The 14,667-nt window shown below is 38.1% G+C and overlaps 1 pseudogene; it reads right to left on the bottom strand.

Moving 5' to 3' along the window:
* Nucleotides 1–12,526: 12,526 nt before the first annotated feature.
* LOC137186853 (uncharacterized) overlaps nucleotides 12,527–14,667 on the bottom strand; it is a 40,665-nt pseudogene continuing 38,524 nt past the window's right edge.

Genomic DNA, 14,667 nt, shown 5'->3' on the forward strand with positions numbered 1-14,667 from the left:
GTCCAGTTTATCAGCAGTAAGCATGTATCTGTACAGGCTTATTGATCTGTCAGGTGAGCAGTTTGCAGTTTACTGTGAAAATAAAATTACACCACAATTCCCAACACACTGTTGTTCTCCAGTAAGAACTGAGATCAGCAGGAATAATTGCCTCCAACTCATACCATTGATAAATTAAAGGCAATAAAGTCCCAGAATGGCAAAGGTCACGCACTGGATGAAATTAGTTGAGTATTTCCAATTTTACCTTGGACCTAAACTCCTGCTGTTAAGAGTCAAGGTCATATATATACTCTTGCCCCCTGTGCAGTTTTCCCTCGGTTGAAAGCACAAGGGGTTTATTGAGCAATTTCCTTCATATACAATCAAACTTGAGTGAGGTGTTAACATTGTAGCAGTAAGAGAAAACATACTCTGACTGTCTTGCTCAGATAACTCTCAACATCAATGAAGTCTGTGAACATGTAGTTAATTTATGAACAAATTGCACTCCTTTAGATCTGGTCAAACCATGCTATCAGTATGACAAAGTGCAAAAAACATCTAAAAATGCTTTCTAAAGTGGTTCAAATTTAATACTATGCAGCATGGAGAGATGCACTTTTTTGAGGCAGCATAGTGAAAGCCTGTCTCCTTTAATTTACAAAGTGAAAGATTCACTCCCTGCACGCACAATTTTTTCTTAGTGCATGCCCAGTCCTTGTGAGATGAAATGGGAGTACGATGCAGAGCAAGAGAGGAAGCAGGGATGCTAAAAGCTTTATCTAAGAAACTGACTTTGAACTGCATCTCCAGTGAAACTGTCAGCATGGACCCTCCCATTTATAAATGAAACTTTAGATTTATGGATGAATGGCCACCATGGCTGTTTACATGTGGGCTAATTATCTATTCGGGCTGATGGAATGTGCAGCTTGTGGTAATTAGTTGATTAGTGTGTATTTAGACCTATAGAGCAGCTTAAATAGCACATCTCGAAAAGACACAGTAAAACACTGTGAGTGGAACCTCTGTCTTAATGTATGTATGTAGTGAATATTGAAAAGAAATGACAGAGACATGATATTTCAATTAAATTCAGATTCCTATAGGTCCACGCAGCATGATCGCTCATTTCAATTTAGAAATGGCAGCTAAAGGCAGAGTGATGCACCACTCATTTTGTGTTAACCACAGATGACATTTGCTTTTTCAACACTGTCTCCTCTATCTACCCTCAGCACAATATTTTAATTTGACAATAAAAACAGGCAGGGTGACAGAGACATGATCACTGATTCTGCTTTAATTGTGTTTGGTAATTTGAAACCCCATTGTGAACCTACCACCTAGAGATCTGGATTACTGGTGTTTTGCATTTAAATGCCTTGTTTGAATTTAGATAGCAAATTAAACATATTAAAACTGTATTTTACTGAATAGTTCAACATTCTCATATTTTGGCATGCATGGTGCACCTGTCTTCCTTTTTTCTGTTATACCCGTCTACAAGGGAAATGAAACCTGAACCTTCAATCAGGAGATTTTAGATTCTTAAGACTGCTGACTACACCAAACTCCACAGAAACAAAGAGCAGCTAATGACGATCTGAGCGGCACCATATTCTACTGCACCCACCTGCACTTTGAAAAGGATGCAGTTTGAAAATGAATGAACTGAACTGAAAGAACTTTTGAGTGTAATGGATGAATCAAAGGGACGGTGTTACCTTTATACTCCAAAGCTCAGAAGAAAGTTTACTGCTAACACACTTATCTTCCTCTCTTCTATTTGAGTGGCATTGAGAAAAGCACTACCCAACTAACTGCCTTAAAAAAAGATCAACACCAGAGAGCAAGCATTGTATAAGTTCAGGTGGGGTTTTGACTAAAAAAGGGTTCATTCACTAACAGAAGTATGTTTTTTTCTGCCCTATAGCACAAAGCATCCATAACAAGGGGTTGATCCAAACCAATGATTCAACAGCTACTACATCAGCTTGAACATTTTTTCTATACATTCTATACCCAATTGTGAAAGTTGAGTTAGAAGAATAAGTCCTTTCCATTCCTGATACACACAAAGCACAATCCAAAACACTGATCTGATTACAACAACCTCCTGTTACACTAATGAAAGTGTCACTCTTACTGTTAATACAGCTTGGTGTCAGTAAACACACAGCTTCCATCACTCCTGTCAGTGCTTCAGTTTTATTTTGGATGGGGCAATTCAGTTGAATCTGGATTACAGACATTGTGCAGAATAAAAACAATAAAAAAAAATATAGTTGCCTCTTCTGCAATACACTTTTTACATGTAGTGTCAGTGTGCAGTGATAACACAGAAAGTATTGTGACATTATACTGTAGCAAAATGTTAAACCTTTACTGTATTTGCAGTGGTGCAGATTGGTTACTCTTTAACACAGTGCTGTGTATTAAAAATACACACAGTTTAGCCTCAAAGCACTTACAGATGTACAAGAAGGTACAGTATGTGCACATCACAACACATCCAATTACAGTTGGGATGAAAAAAAATTCTTTATCTAATTTGGATGTATTAAATCTTTCTTTATTTCTTTTTACTTTACATTTCAAGCAGCACTCAGACTACACTGCTGTCCTCCTGTCTCAGTAAATTAAAAAGCACAGTCAATTAAGAATGCCCTTGAGCTTCATTAGCGCAATGATTTCAGTTACCGGAGTTGAGTTTACACTAGTAATCTTATTCTGGTTACTTCATGATATCATTTTCTTAACTAAAGTCAATCACAATGCATGGGATATGTAGAGATTATATCATATTTGTAGATGCCTTCACAATTGCAAACAATAAAAAAAAATATAGCAAGCACAGGGGAATTCAAGACTTGAATAAATGTGTTTTAGCTTTTCTCATACCTCTCATTAGTTTCTCACCCAATCCAAATGTTGTTACATACCAAGAGAGAAGAAATATATGGGGATAAAACCAGAAATTGCGTACTTAAGGAAACAAGATTTAGTCATAATCACACTGAGAATCCCTGTATGCTCAACAAAGCACCAACACTTTATCTTGGTTATATCTGACAGCACTATCATGTAGGGAAATTCCACAAACAGAGATAGGCCATCGTAAATCAAATGAAGGGGAAATAAGATGGTTGATTCCCATCTAATGAGTCCTCAGCAGCCAGACAGTGATACCTGAAGAATTCAGAGGTACACTGTCGATACCCAGAAAAACAAAAACTTACTCTGTATTTGTTATAGCTTTCCGTGCAAACTATTCATCACACATTTAGAAATTATCTACATTTTTAACAGTGTGTATATATTAAATAGCACATTGTACAAATGTGCCTGTGCTTTTCAACAGCCTTTTTTTTCTGTAGCTTGCATCCCCATTTCTCTGCACTCACACACTGTTATGGATAACAGTCGATAAAGCCCCCTGTAGAAACAAGTGAACAGCTGTGAACAGCTTAGTGCTAGTCATGCTTGTCAACTGTCCAAAAGTCCAAAATTATTCATTTTGATTAACTGCATGACTAGTAATGTCATTGTCAGTTACAACTTTTGTGTGTTACAACAATAACACAAATCTGCTGCACTACACAATCTTACATAACACATGAACCTTTGTTTTAGGAGCCTCTTAGCAGAATAGTTTGATTTTGGGAAATATGCTAATTCGCTCTTGCCCAGAGGTAAATCAAACGATTGAGACCACTGTCATGTTTGCCCATTAAATATAAGGAAAGCCAGGGGGTGGCTAAAGCTTAGCATAAAGACTGGAAACACACAGAAAGAGCTAGCCTGGCTCTGTGCAAATGTAAAAAATACACCTCTAAAGCTAATTAGTTGTTTAATTGTTCATTTGTTTAATCCACACATAAACCAATGTGTAGCTAAAGTGCAGGATAGCTGTTTCCAGTCTTTAAGCTAAGTTAAGCTAACTGCCCCCTAGCTTCATATTTAACAGGCAACCAGAAGACTAGTATCATTCTTCTCATAACAATCAGCAAGAAAGACGGTATGAGTATTTATGAAAATGTTACATTAAGCCTTTAATACTGTTTTTTCTTTATAGAAAAACATTCAGAACAATGTATTCACTGACTTTTACTCATTTTGGAGGCTGGTACACCTTCAATTAAAGGATAAGGCTGGAGATTTTCTATATTTTTCTCACTGTCAACAAATGTGCAGAGCGAAACCAACAATGAATATGTACTGAAGTTCTTTGAGAAATTTACAACAGAATCAAGAGATTGTGATATGTGGCACAACAAGCTAGCGATACTCTGTAAATGGATCTGTGCGTTGCAAGGAACTACTCTCTGGAAAAACATGATTGCTGTTATTAGTCTTTGGAGTCGTTTCTAAACAAAATACCACACCTGTAATTTTCGCGGCGAAGGAACATGATATCACTGACATTTTTTTAATAGTTTTTTTGACAACAACAGAGGTCTACAGCACATATGAATATGATATTACAGGCTTTGGATACACACACAATACTTGTAAGTGTGATCAATTCATTGTTGGTTTGGCTCTGCACATGAGATTCGTTGGCGATAAGAAAAATATAGAAAATTGGCAGACATCCTTTAATGCAGATCTGTGGCAAGAACTGTGTCTCCACTAATTAATAGATGAAATGTCTGTAACGCTGATATTTTGAGCCATTTTACAAATCTTCAAGAAAGACAAGAAGTCTGTGTGTGTCGTTAGAACTTGAGACTTGCCGACTGCTGGCTTGTTCTCAGCTGCTTGACTGTCATGCTTGCCATATGGTAGACTGTGATTAGATGGAAGCAGAGACACTTTACAAAGAAAGACATGACCAGTGTCTAATTAATAGCAGAAATTTATAGCTACCAAGACAGATCTGTGGCTTTTCTGCAAAAAGCATTTTCTTAAGATCATCACACTGTCACAGAACAATGTTGTTGTACCACAGTGTGTGTCATTTGATTATTAACCAGCATGGCGTGGAGGTCTATTTTGGGGTGTGATGTTCTGGTAATATTCCTGGATGCTGGTTCAGGAGCACGCTAACACAAGGAAGAGTGACAACCCACATATTGATATTTACCATTCTGTGCTTTCGCCTCCCACTGATCAAATAAAATTCACTGTGTATAAAAGGGCAAGGTTTATTACACTCGCCCAACACTGACAACACTTAATATGTATTTCTACTGCATATTAAAATTCAAGGCCTGACATAAAAAGTTGCAAATGACATGATGAATTCTTCATCTGTAAGAGTTATTTTTATCTGAATAGTTAAGGCAGATGCATATACAGTATATGCTCCATTTAGTGCAACACATTGCAGAGTGTTACTGTTCAGAAAAGACCATTATTTGAGTAGCTGCCATCAGCGGAGCCCATTCAAGCTCATGCTATCAGTGGCTGATAACCAGATTAGCGGAGGGGTGGGGGAGACGTTGAGAGTGGGTGCTTGCTTAGATAATTTGCCAGTGTCTCTTAGCTGTGTGATAATGAAAAGCAGCTCTAACCAAAAGGTTCCAAATCAATTTACGGATTTAGGCACATTTAGGAGAGGGCAGTGAAAAGGCAAATTGGATGATTACTGTCTGAGCAGATCATAATGGGAGGTGAGTAAGCTCTACTCGACAGTTTTCAAACTTTTAGGAAAAATAAATCTCTTCACTTAGCCGGCCTATCACACAGCAGCATTTTCTTATCAACATACTCTAAAGCTGGTAGTGTGCTATGTGATAGATTTGACGTTTTTGTATGGGAAACAATGCATGTTTTCAAATAAAAAAGAGCAGAGCATTTTGCTTTGATCGTTGTAGTTTGCATAAGCAGGCAAGCAGAACATTTTTGCCCTTCAGTCAGTCCCTGATTGCCTGCAGTTCATCAGCAATGTCACCTGACTAGGATCAAGCTATATATGTGTAACTGCTGAGTAACAGTGAGTATATATCTGTTTGCCTGAAACCACTATAATCAACAATTTGTTCTGATTTGCTACAGAATGGGTCTTGTTATTTTTTGTTCCTCTAATGGTTATGAAAGCATTTTACTTACTTATTACTTACTTATCTTAATTGCTGAGATCTGGAGAACATATTTGCGTGACAAGCTACACAGGTAATGAGATGATCAGACTGGGTGTAAAACAAATATCCACATATTTATATGTACCATTTGAACATACATTGAACGTACATTGAAAGTGAGTGTGGCCAAGATGCCAAAACACAGATTGGCAAGTACAGTATGTCGAAGTTGAACCAGGACATGTCTTTACAAATTCAATGGTCATTTACAATGTAAAGTTTAGGTAAAAACTTTAATGTTTGTTTTCTATATTGTTAATATCCATGTGTGAATGCTACTGTATATTTGGTGGAGCACAGAAGGATGCAAAATAGCTTCCCACCATCAGCACCAACACTGAGCACAAGGCAGTGGAGTAACACTGATGGTGAGTGAAAGAGACATTATGCACGATTCTGTATTTTACATGGGTTGCATGGAGTTTAATGGAATTCACCAGCACTTCAAAATCCCCCTTTTTTTTGTTACTGCACACACGCTTGACATTTATGATAAATCTCCTGGAATGAGTGCTTTGCTTGAATGGTCACCCAGGACCACGGTTTTTCTTGACATGTTTACCTGCTTAATATTTGCTGATCACGCATACTGAACTGTCAAACAGACAGTAAGTTGAAAAGAGCGGTCAGTAAAACAACACATATGCCCTTCAGTTCAGTTTGCATTCACTCTGACTCGTTTGATATGCAGGGTTACTGTAGTTCTGTCATTTTTAGAATATATGTGTATATTTCTGCGCATAGTGTCTGTTATTTGATACATACACAATAGTCCCAACAACAACAATGCTGACACAATATTACACAATACACTGTGACAGTATAGTTGTTAATGGCTATTGTAATCTGTAGATATTTTAATTGAGAGACCTGTCAGACTGCTAAATCTCTCTAATGACCAAGTGGAGACGTAACAGACATGCTGATTGGATATCACAGCAGAACACAAGGAAAGCAAGAACGCCAGCCATCTGGACTCACGTTGATAGATAGAGATGAAAACGAGACACACACTCACACTCATATATAAACACACAAAGAGAGTCCTCTAAAATGCTCTCACAATTATGTAGGTGTATCTATTAACATCAGGTAATGATGTGATGGTAACATATAAACAATATGTGTGCTTATGAATCAGATTTGCAATTGAATGATATACTATTCAATTAAAAATATTTAATTATACTTACACTCATTATGGAATACATGGAAACACAATAAATGTAAGATTAGCTATCCTCTGACATCATGTGCAACAGAATATCTGCAGAATAATTTTGATAATTTCCTTCACAGATCTTTGGCTTAACTGCACAGAACCAAAAGGAAATGAAGCTATAATTTCTCCCTCTCCAGCTTCATTTTGTGTTTCTCAAATACTGCCCTGACACTGAAATGTATTATTGCTTTAAACCAATGAGGTTGAAATTATCACATAGTAACCTCGGCCACAGTGCTGTTCACAAAATTTACAAAGTCAGACATTTATATGTTATGACATGTGAATAAGAAGTACGATAAATAAAATTAACTCCAGTTTTTTCATAAATCTGACAGGGAGAAAAATCTTCTGGGTGAATTTGCATTTCCAGCTGTGCCATTTAAATCGCTAAGAAAAGCCTTTTTCACTGAGAGCTTAAAACAACATCACAGGCATGGAGTGTCGTGCAGGACTATTTTGTGAGCTGCAGTTTGTCTTTAGCTTTGCCAACACCCAGATTTAAGAAAAGATGAAGGACAAATATTATTGCACTCCAAGGTGGAGGACACTGCCATCTCTAAGACCCTGTCCGTCATGGGCAGAGGTTGGGGATATTAGTACCACATGAAAGAAACCTAAAATCTAGCAGCTAGAGGGCCAGTCTTTCGCTTTAGTTTGGCCAAATGACCAAGTGTCATTATAGCTCTGCACAATACTGCCACTAATTTGGATTCATTTCCAATTTGAAGCAGAACCTACTGCAACAAAACACAAATGAATGCTTTGTGTGCCTATGTAAACAAAAGAAAGGGTTTATTTATCAGTATTTGTGCAGATCTCTGTGTTGTATTGTCCATGTCAATAGGCTCCTGCATGTGGAGCACAACTAGCTAAAGGGTTATCTAGAGCACTTTGTTTAGCATCTTATCTGCTTGGCTTGTGTTGTTTAGCAGCAATTATGAGCTTTGACAGTGACCTTTTTAAAGTTCACCAACTTATGTGTGTTTTTTCTCATGCAGCCTGTGGTGGAAACATCAATTTGTCTCACAATAATCCTCCCCATTGTTTACCAGCTGATGTTTTTCTGTGACAAAATTAAGCCCATCAAACAGTTAAGTGTTAAAGGACCGGCATGTAAGATTTAGGAGGATCAATTGGCAGAAAAGGAATGATATATTCATAAGTATGTTTTAATTAGTGTATAATCACCTGAAAATAAGAGTTGTTGTGTTTTTCATTACATTGGAATGAGCCCTTTAAATCTACATAGGGAGTGGGTCCACTTCCACAGAGGTCACCATGTTGCACCACCATGTTTCTACAGTAGCCCAGAACAGACAAACCAAACACTGGCTCTAGAGAGGGACTTTGGCATTTTTCGCAAGTTTCATGGCCACCGTAGGTTCTCCTACATGCTTGGAAGGAGAGGGGGAGGGGAGGGGTATTCAGTTGGTTGCAATCTGCAACCTCACCGCTAGATGCCACTAAATCTTACACACTGCACCTTTAAACTAACAGACAATGATGACACACTTCTGTAATCTCTTGTATTCTGTAATCTCTCCTAGCCAGTCTAATTTTGTATATTTCCTCAGAGGGTTATATTTGACATTTTGACATTTTGACAGTTTGACGTATGTAGCTGTCTACCATGTTGAAAATTTTGAAAATAACAGCATGCAGAGGGAAACGTGCTTGGCTCATTTAATTACTCTGAGAATAAAAGTCTGAGAAATGATTTGCATGTCAATCGGGTAGAATGTGGCAAATTGCATTTCCTGCCCTAAACATGTTTGTATGGAAATGGCTCACTGTAGATTTCTGAAAATCAGGCCTGCAGCAAAAATCTGCTGTTGTTAATACAAGATGATAAATGATTGTGGAGGTAAATTCTCATAATGACAAATTTGTGGAAGCTGGCGAGCCTTATTGAGAGACCTGTTTTGTTGATGGGTGGAACCTCTTTTATGGTCGTTAATGCATCAAAGCAGCGCTTATTGTTGTGCTGTTAAACTTTGGAGATGCAGGACAATTCAAGTGCAAAGGGATAGGGAGTCTCTTTCAGAACATAACAACATAATGAAAATAGTACTTGTTTTAAAATAATTGCAGTGCCCCATGAGTGTGTGTGCTTTTCTGTTAAGGAACAAAATGTTAAAATATAGAAAAGGTTGAAAATCAGACATGAAAATATAAAAAAATTAAACACCTGTCTGTGGTTTATAATTGATCACACATTTTCCTGGTGCTGTAAACATAACACTGAGATTTATTTGACTCATATCTTCAGAATATCACACTCTCTCTGAGATAAATGAAGAATGTCAATTGTTCAAACGAGCCAAAGTTTTATTCTGAGTCTTAAATGGAAAGAAGAATAGAAATACACTATTTTGCACTGAAGACACAGGGATCAGACTGCTGGGGCTAGCTGGAGCCTGTTGAAACCCAGAGAGGAGAGCTAGCACTCCTCCTTATGCTGTAATAACCAGCTGTTGTTGATTGAACCACAGTGCCTGGAGAAGTGCGCAGGCAGATGCTCTGGTGACACAGCGAATGATGAACACCGTCTCCCAGCATCTGTATCACCGTGAATGTATGCACTGACACACAGCTTCTCACACACACACACACACAGATCTCTCAGCTGAGACAGTAATTGTCCACCATGTTGTCCTAGGTCACTTTTGGGGACATTATATAGACTTACATTCATTTCCTGGAGACTTACCATAACTCTAACCTTAACCACTGACCCAGAAATCAGTATTTTACCAATTGGGGATGCAGCTTTTGTCCCCAATTGGACAAGCGGTTCCCGATCAACTGGTCTTTAGTCTGAAATTTGTCCCTGAAAGTAGCCTATGATAGACCCACACACACACACACAGCTCTCAGCTGGGACAGTAATTGTCCACCAGATCAAATGAATGTGGACAATTACTACAGAGGCTCATCAAGAGCACCTCCAGTCTTCCACAGTGGAGTACAAGGACCAGGCTGTTGAGCATCACTGAGCGACACAGTAATGAGGGAGTGATCTGGAGAGGTTTGTTTGATTTTGATTGTAAGCTGCTTGATGTGACTGAGTGGAACATCTGTATTTATTTATTCTTATTTTGGTAAATATTTTGAAACCTGGCTGCAAAAACCAAACTTGGAATTAGCTGAATAACAATGTTATATAATAACGTAACAATAACATCATTTAATCACAAATTTGGTTTTAGCAGTCACAAAGCTATGATACTGCATTGTCTCCACATGGAAGATATATACATGTTAATCTGTTCTTATAATAACTAAAGGCAAATAAAACTGGAGACAAATGTAAATTTGAACACTGTGACCCTCTCCTCTCACACATACATATACAGTATAAACAGTGGTGTCTTGGATTACCCTCCCTGGTTAGGATGGTGCCCCAACGAAGGTTAACACTCACCAAGCTTTGATCATAAGTGAATGACACAGGTCAGACCATGATCACATGAGCCTCACAGTGGGGGATTATGAGCTGTGGCAAATATCAAGTGTATTTTCTTTTGAACAAGACCACCAGCTGTTAGGTGGTTAGTTGATAGATGTTGATAGAGTTTGGGATTGCTTGCTGAGGACTCTGACAAATGACTCTTGTAAAAATTCTGTTTGATATTGTGGTAATCCTTTTGGATGATGAGATCAAAGATCGGTATACCAAGACAGCATTGTAATTGCTGCCACACATCTTAAATTAAACCAGTGGGTTAGTTCAGTGTTGGAAAAATTAGACTGCCATGCAACAATGATGTAATAGTGTTACTTTGTGAGGCATTTATTCCCCACAGTGCTGCAGTTAATCACCGCTGGTTTGTGCAGTCAGAGCTGCATTAAGTGATTTTTGACCACTTGGAGGAGAAAGAATCATAACAAAAGCACAGCAATGAGCCTTAAAAATCATACCCGCTTATCAAGTTCTCAAAGAACTGCCGACATGCACATCCAGAACACACTGAAGTCCTGCTTCAAGGGCTCATTCAACTCCAACAGAAATTATATGGGTCTCTTCAGCTTGCTGGATGCTCAACTCTATTTACTAACCACTAATTTACTTCAATTTTCTGTGGTCTTGGCAGGTAGGGTCCATCATAGGACCAAGCATTGGTTTGCTGGAGTGGATAATCACAAACAATAAGGTTAAAGCTTCACAGAGCTTCAATTTTTCATGTTTTTTATGTATTTAAAGGACCAGTGTGTAAAATTTAGTAGCATCTAACAGAAATGGAATATAATATTCACGTTTTAATTGGTGTATAATCGCATGAAAATAAAAACCGTTGTGTTTTCAATAGTTTAGAATGAGCCCCTTATATCTACACAGGGACGGGTCATCTTCCATTCAGTTGGTTGCAATCTGCAACCTCACCACTGGATACCACTAAATCTTATACACTGGTCTTTTAACGCATTTGCACTAAACTGTCTCCCAGCCTCTTCTTTCAGCAGCTGAAGGATTTACAGGACTGAAGCCTGGTCTACAAACACAAATATCTGAGTCACAGTTTGTTTCTGTTGTTTATTTATTTTTGTCTGTTTTACATCAGACTGCCACCTGAACATGGTAGGCATTGTTTGTAAGAAAAGCATTAAGGAGATGATAGAGTTGAGATAGATTGAACATTGAATATCAACCATGAATTTGGTCCCATCTATTCAAATGAATCTACTGCTCACAAAAAACAACTATCAAACCCTCAGTCAGATAACTTTAAAAAAAAGTTCTAATGTCTTGTGTACACAATCTGAAAATTTCTGTCTCTCTTCTTAAAGAGTGATTTTACATATTCAAATAAACTGCCCTGAATCTATCTACTGTAATATTTTTATGATGCACTGGCTGAAGACAGCAATAATATCAGACTACATATGATAACTCTAATAGAAAAGAGGGCATAAATTAAACTGTGAGTCGATACAACTTCTAACTCTTACACGCCAGAGATCCATGTGCTGGGTTTGTCGATATGTTGATGTGTAGTAGATGTAAAAACACAATGATGCAGATTTTAATCAGTACATCAGTAAGTTAAATCCTATACAGTTTAACAGAGGTTTCAAGTAATTAGATATCAATCCACTGAGTCTGGAGAATAAAATGAACTCAATCTGTACAAGACTGAAAATATAATAATTTCTGAAACATAACTGCCAGTGTTAGTTTAAAAATACATGTAATCTAACACAAAAGTTATTGTTGTTATTACCAAGAATTTATAAGTTCTGACTTATTCATTACTAAATATTTGTAACTGAATTATTTATGAATGTTAAACTGTTGCACTGCACTACACACTTGTTTTACTAATGTGTGATAAATTATTTGTTACTATGTTTGCTAAACATATGCTCAACAGTTGTAAAGGCTTGTGCAGCCTTTAATCAAATACTAAAACTCCTCCTTGTGTATGAAACGTGCATTTTGCAGCTCATTACCCAAAGTTGCAACAATAATCAACAAACACACGAATATGAGTAGCTTATTTATGTATCAATGTATTCATTCTTTACTATTAACTCATAGATTGTCAAGGCTTCAAAATTATTGGTTTTCCATTGAAAAATAAAGGTTTCTTTAATATACTAGGGTGCCAATCTGATTCATTGTCGTGTGCTTTATAAGTAACACATACTGCATGGCCTAAGTGATGTGATCTACAGTTCATGGTGGAGGTTGACACTGCCATTATGTCTTTGGTTTAATCTTTCATTCTGGCAGGTCCAGACTATCAGATGCTGCCATCCAACAGTTTTAATCCCTGCCAGGGCGCATCCCAAAATCAAATTCCCTTTTAGATTTCTTTAATCGCTCTCACTAACCATTTTGGCAGTGTTTTTGTCATTAAATGGGTGAGTTGTTTTTTTAAAGAGAGCTTGAGTGCAGTCATTACCTCTTTCTCTTTTGCATTTTGTCATATTAAAATAATGTGTATTTAAGTTTGTCTGTGAAGATTCTCAGTCATCCAGGTAATCCAAAGAGGGTTGAATCAAGGGCAGTTGGATTTAGTTGTAGATACAAGAAGACGTTTTACCTCTCATCCAAGGGGCTTCTTCTGGTGAGGAGTCTCAGGTATTTAACATCTGTGAAGTTGTTATCAAAGTTATTAATACCACTTGGTTCGTTAGTGCTCCTGGCTGTTGTAACGAGAGTCGTTGGGGTGACCTGAGGCCAGGTGTAAAAGACTGTCGGAGTTGTCACATGAGGCCAAATGTGGATGGTTGTTAAATCTCCTGGGAAGAGATGGAAGGACAGCATTGCAGGTGGGGGATAAGTGGTCTTGTAGACCTCCTTCTCTGTTGAGGGGGGGTTTCTCTTCTTTGATGTAGATCGCCTCCTTCACTCCTCTTTCAAACCATCTGTCCTCCCTATCCAAAATAGATCCATTGTTGTCCTCGGTAAACTGCTGAGTTTTGACCTACGCAGTTGGCCCTCTTGTGTTTAGCCATGCATTTGCTTAATGGTAGTTTAGTTTCCCTGATATACAAGTCTGTGCATTCCTCACTGCATTGGACTGCATACACTAGATTGATTTTCTTGTGTTTGGGTGTGCCGTCTTTCAGGAGGCCTAGTTTCTGTTTCAGTGTGTTGCTGGGTTTAAAAAACACAGGGATGCAGTGTTTGTTGAAAATCCTCCCGAGTTCCTCAGATACTCCAGACACGTATGGAATGACAATGTTGTTGTGTTTATTCTTCTTTTCTCCACCACCTGCAGTGTTGGTGTTCTTCTTGGATCTTGTGGCTGTTTTCACATAGGCTGAGTTAGGGTATCCACAAGCTTTAAGTGCATCCTTCAGGTATTTGTGCTCCTTCTCTTGGGCCTGGGCACTTGTTGGTACATTATCAGCTTGGTGGTGCAGGGTTCTGATAACATCTGGCTTATGCTCCAGTGGGTGGTGAGAGTCAAAGAGTAAAAGTATTGGTCCACATATGTGTGGGAGTTTCCTGTATACTCCAATGTGGAGACTCCTGTCCTCTTCAATGTGGACGCCACAGTCAAAAAAGGCCAAGCTGTTGTTCCTGACATCCTCTTTTATGAACTTGATGTTACTGTCCAATGAGTTAATGTGGTCTGTGAAGGCTTGCACTTCCTGGGTCTTAATTTTGAGCCATGTGTCGTCCAAACATCTAAATCAGTGGCTTAGTACTGTTCTTCTGAAGGAGTTCAGGGCTCTGTTTTCTACTTCTTCCGTGTAGAGGTTGGCCATAATAGGAGATACTGGTGAGCCCATGGCACAAACATGCTTTTGTCTTTAAAAACCCCCATTATACTGGAAATAGGTGATGTTCAGACAGAGGTCCAGCAGTTTGCAAATCTCTATTTAAGTTGTGTATATTATCAAAAACTGTGAGTTAAG

This window comes from Thunnus thynnus, chromosome 7, assembly GCF_963924715.1.
Source record: "Thunnus thynnus chromosome 7, fThuThy2.1, whole genome shotgun sequence".
Classification (NCBI taxonomy): domain Eukaryota; kingdom Metazoa; phylum Chordata; class Actinopteri; order Scombriformes; family Scombridae; genus Thunnus; species Thunnus thynnus.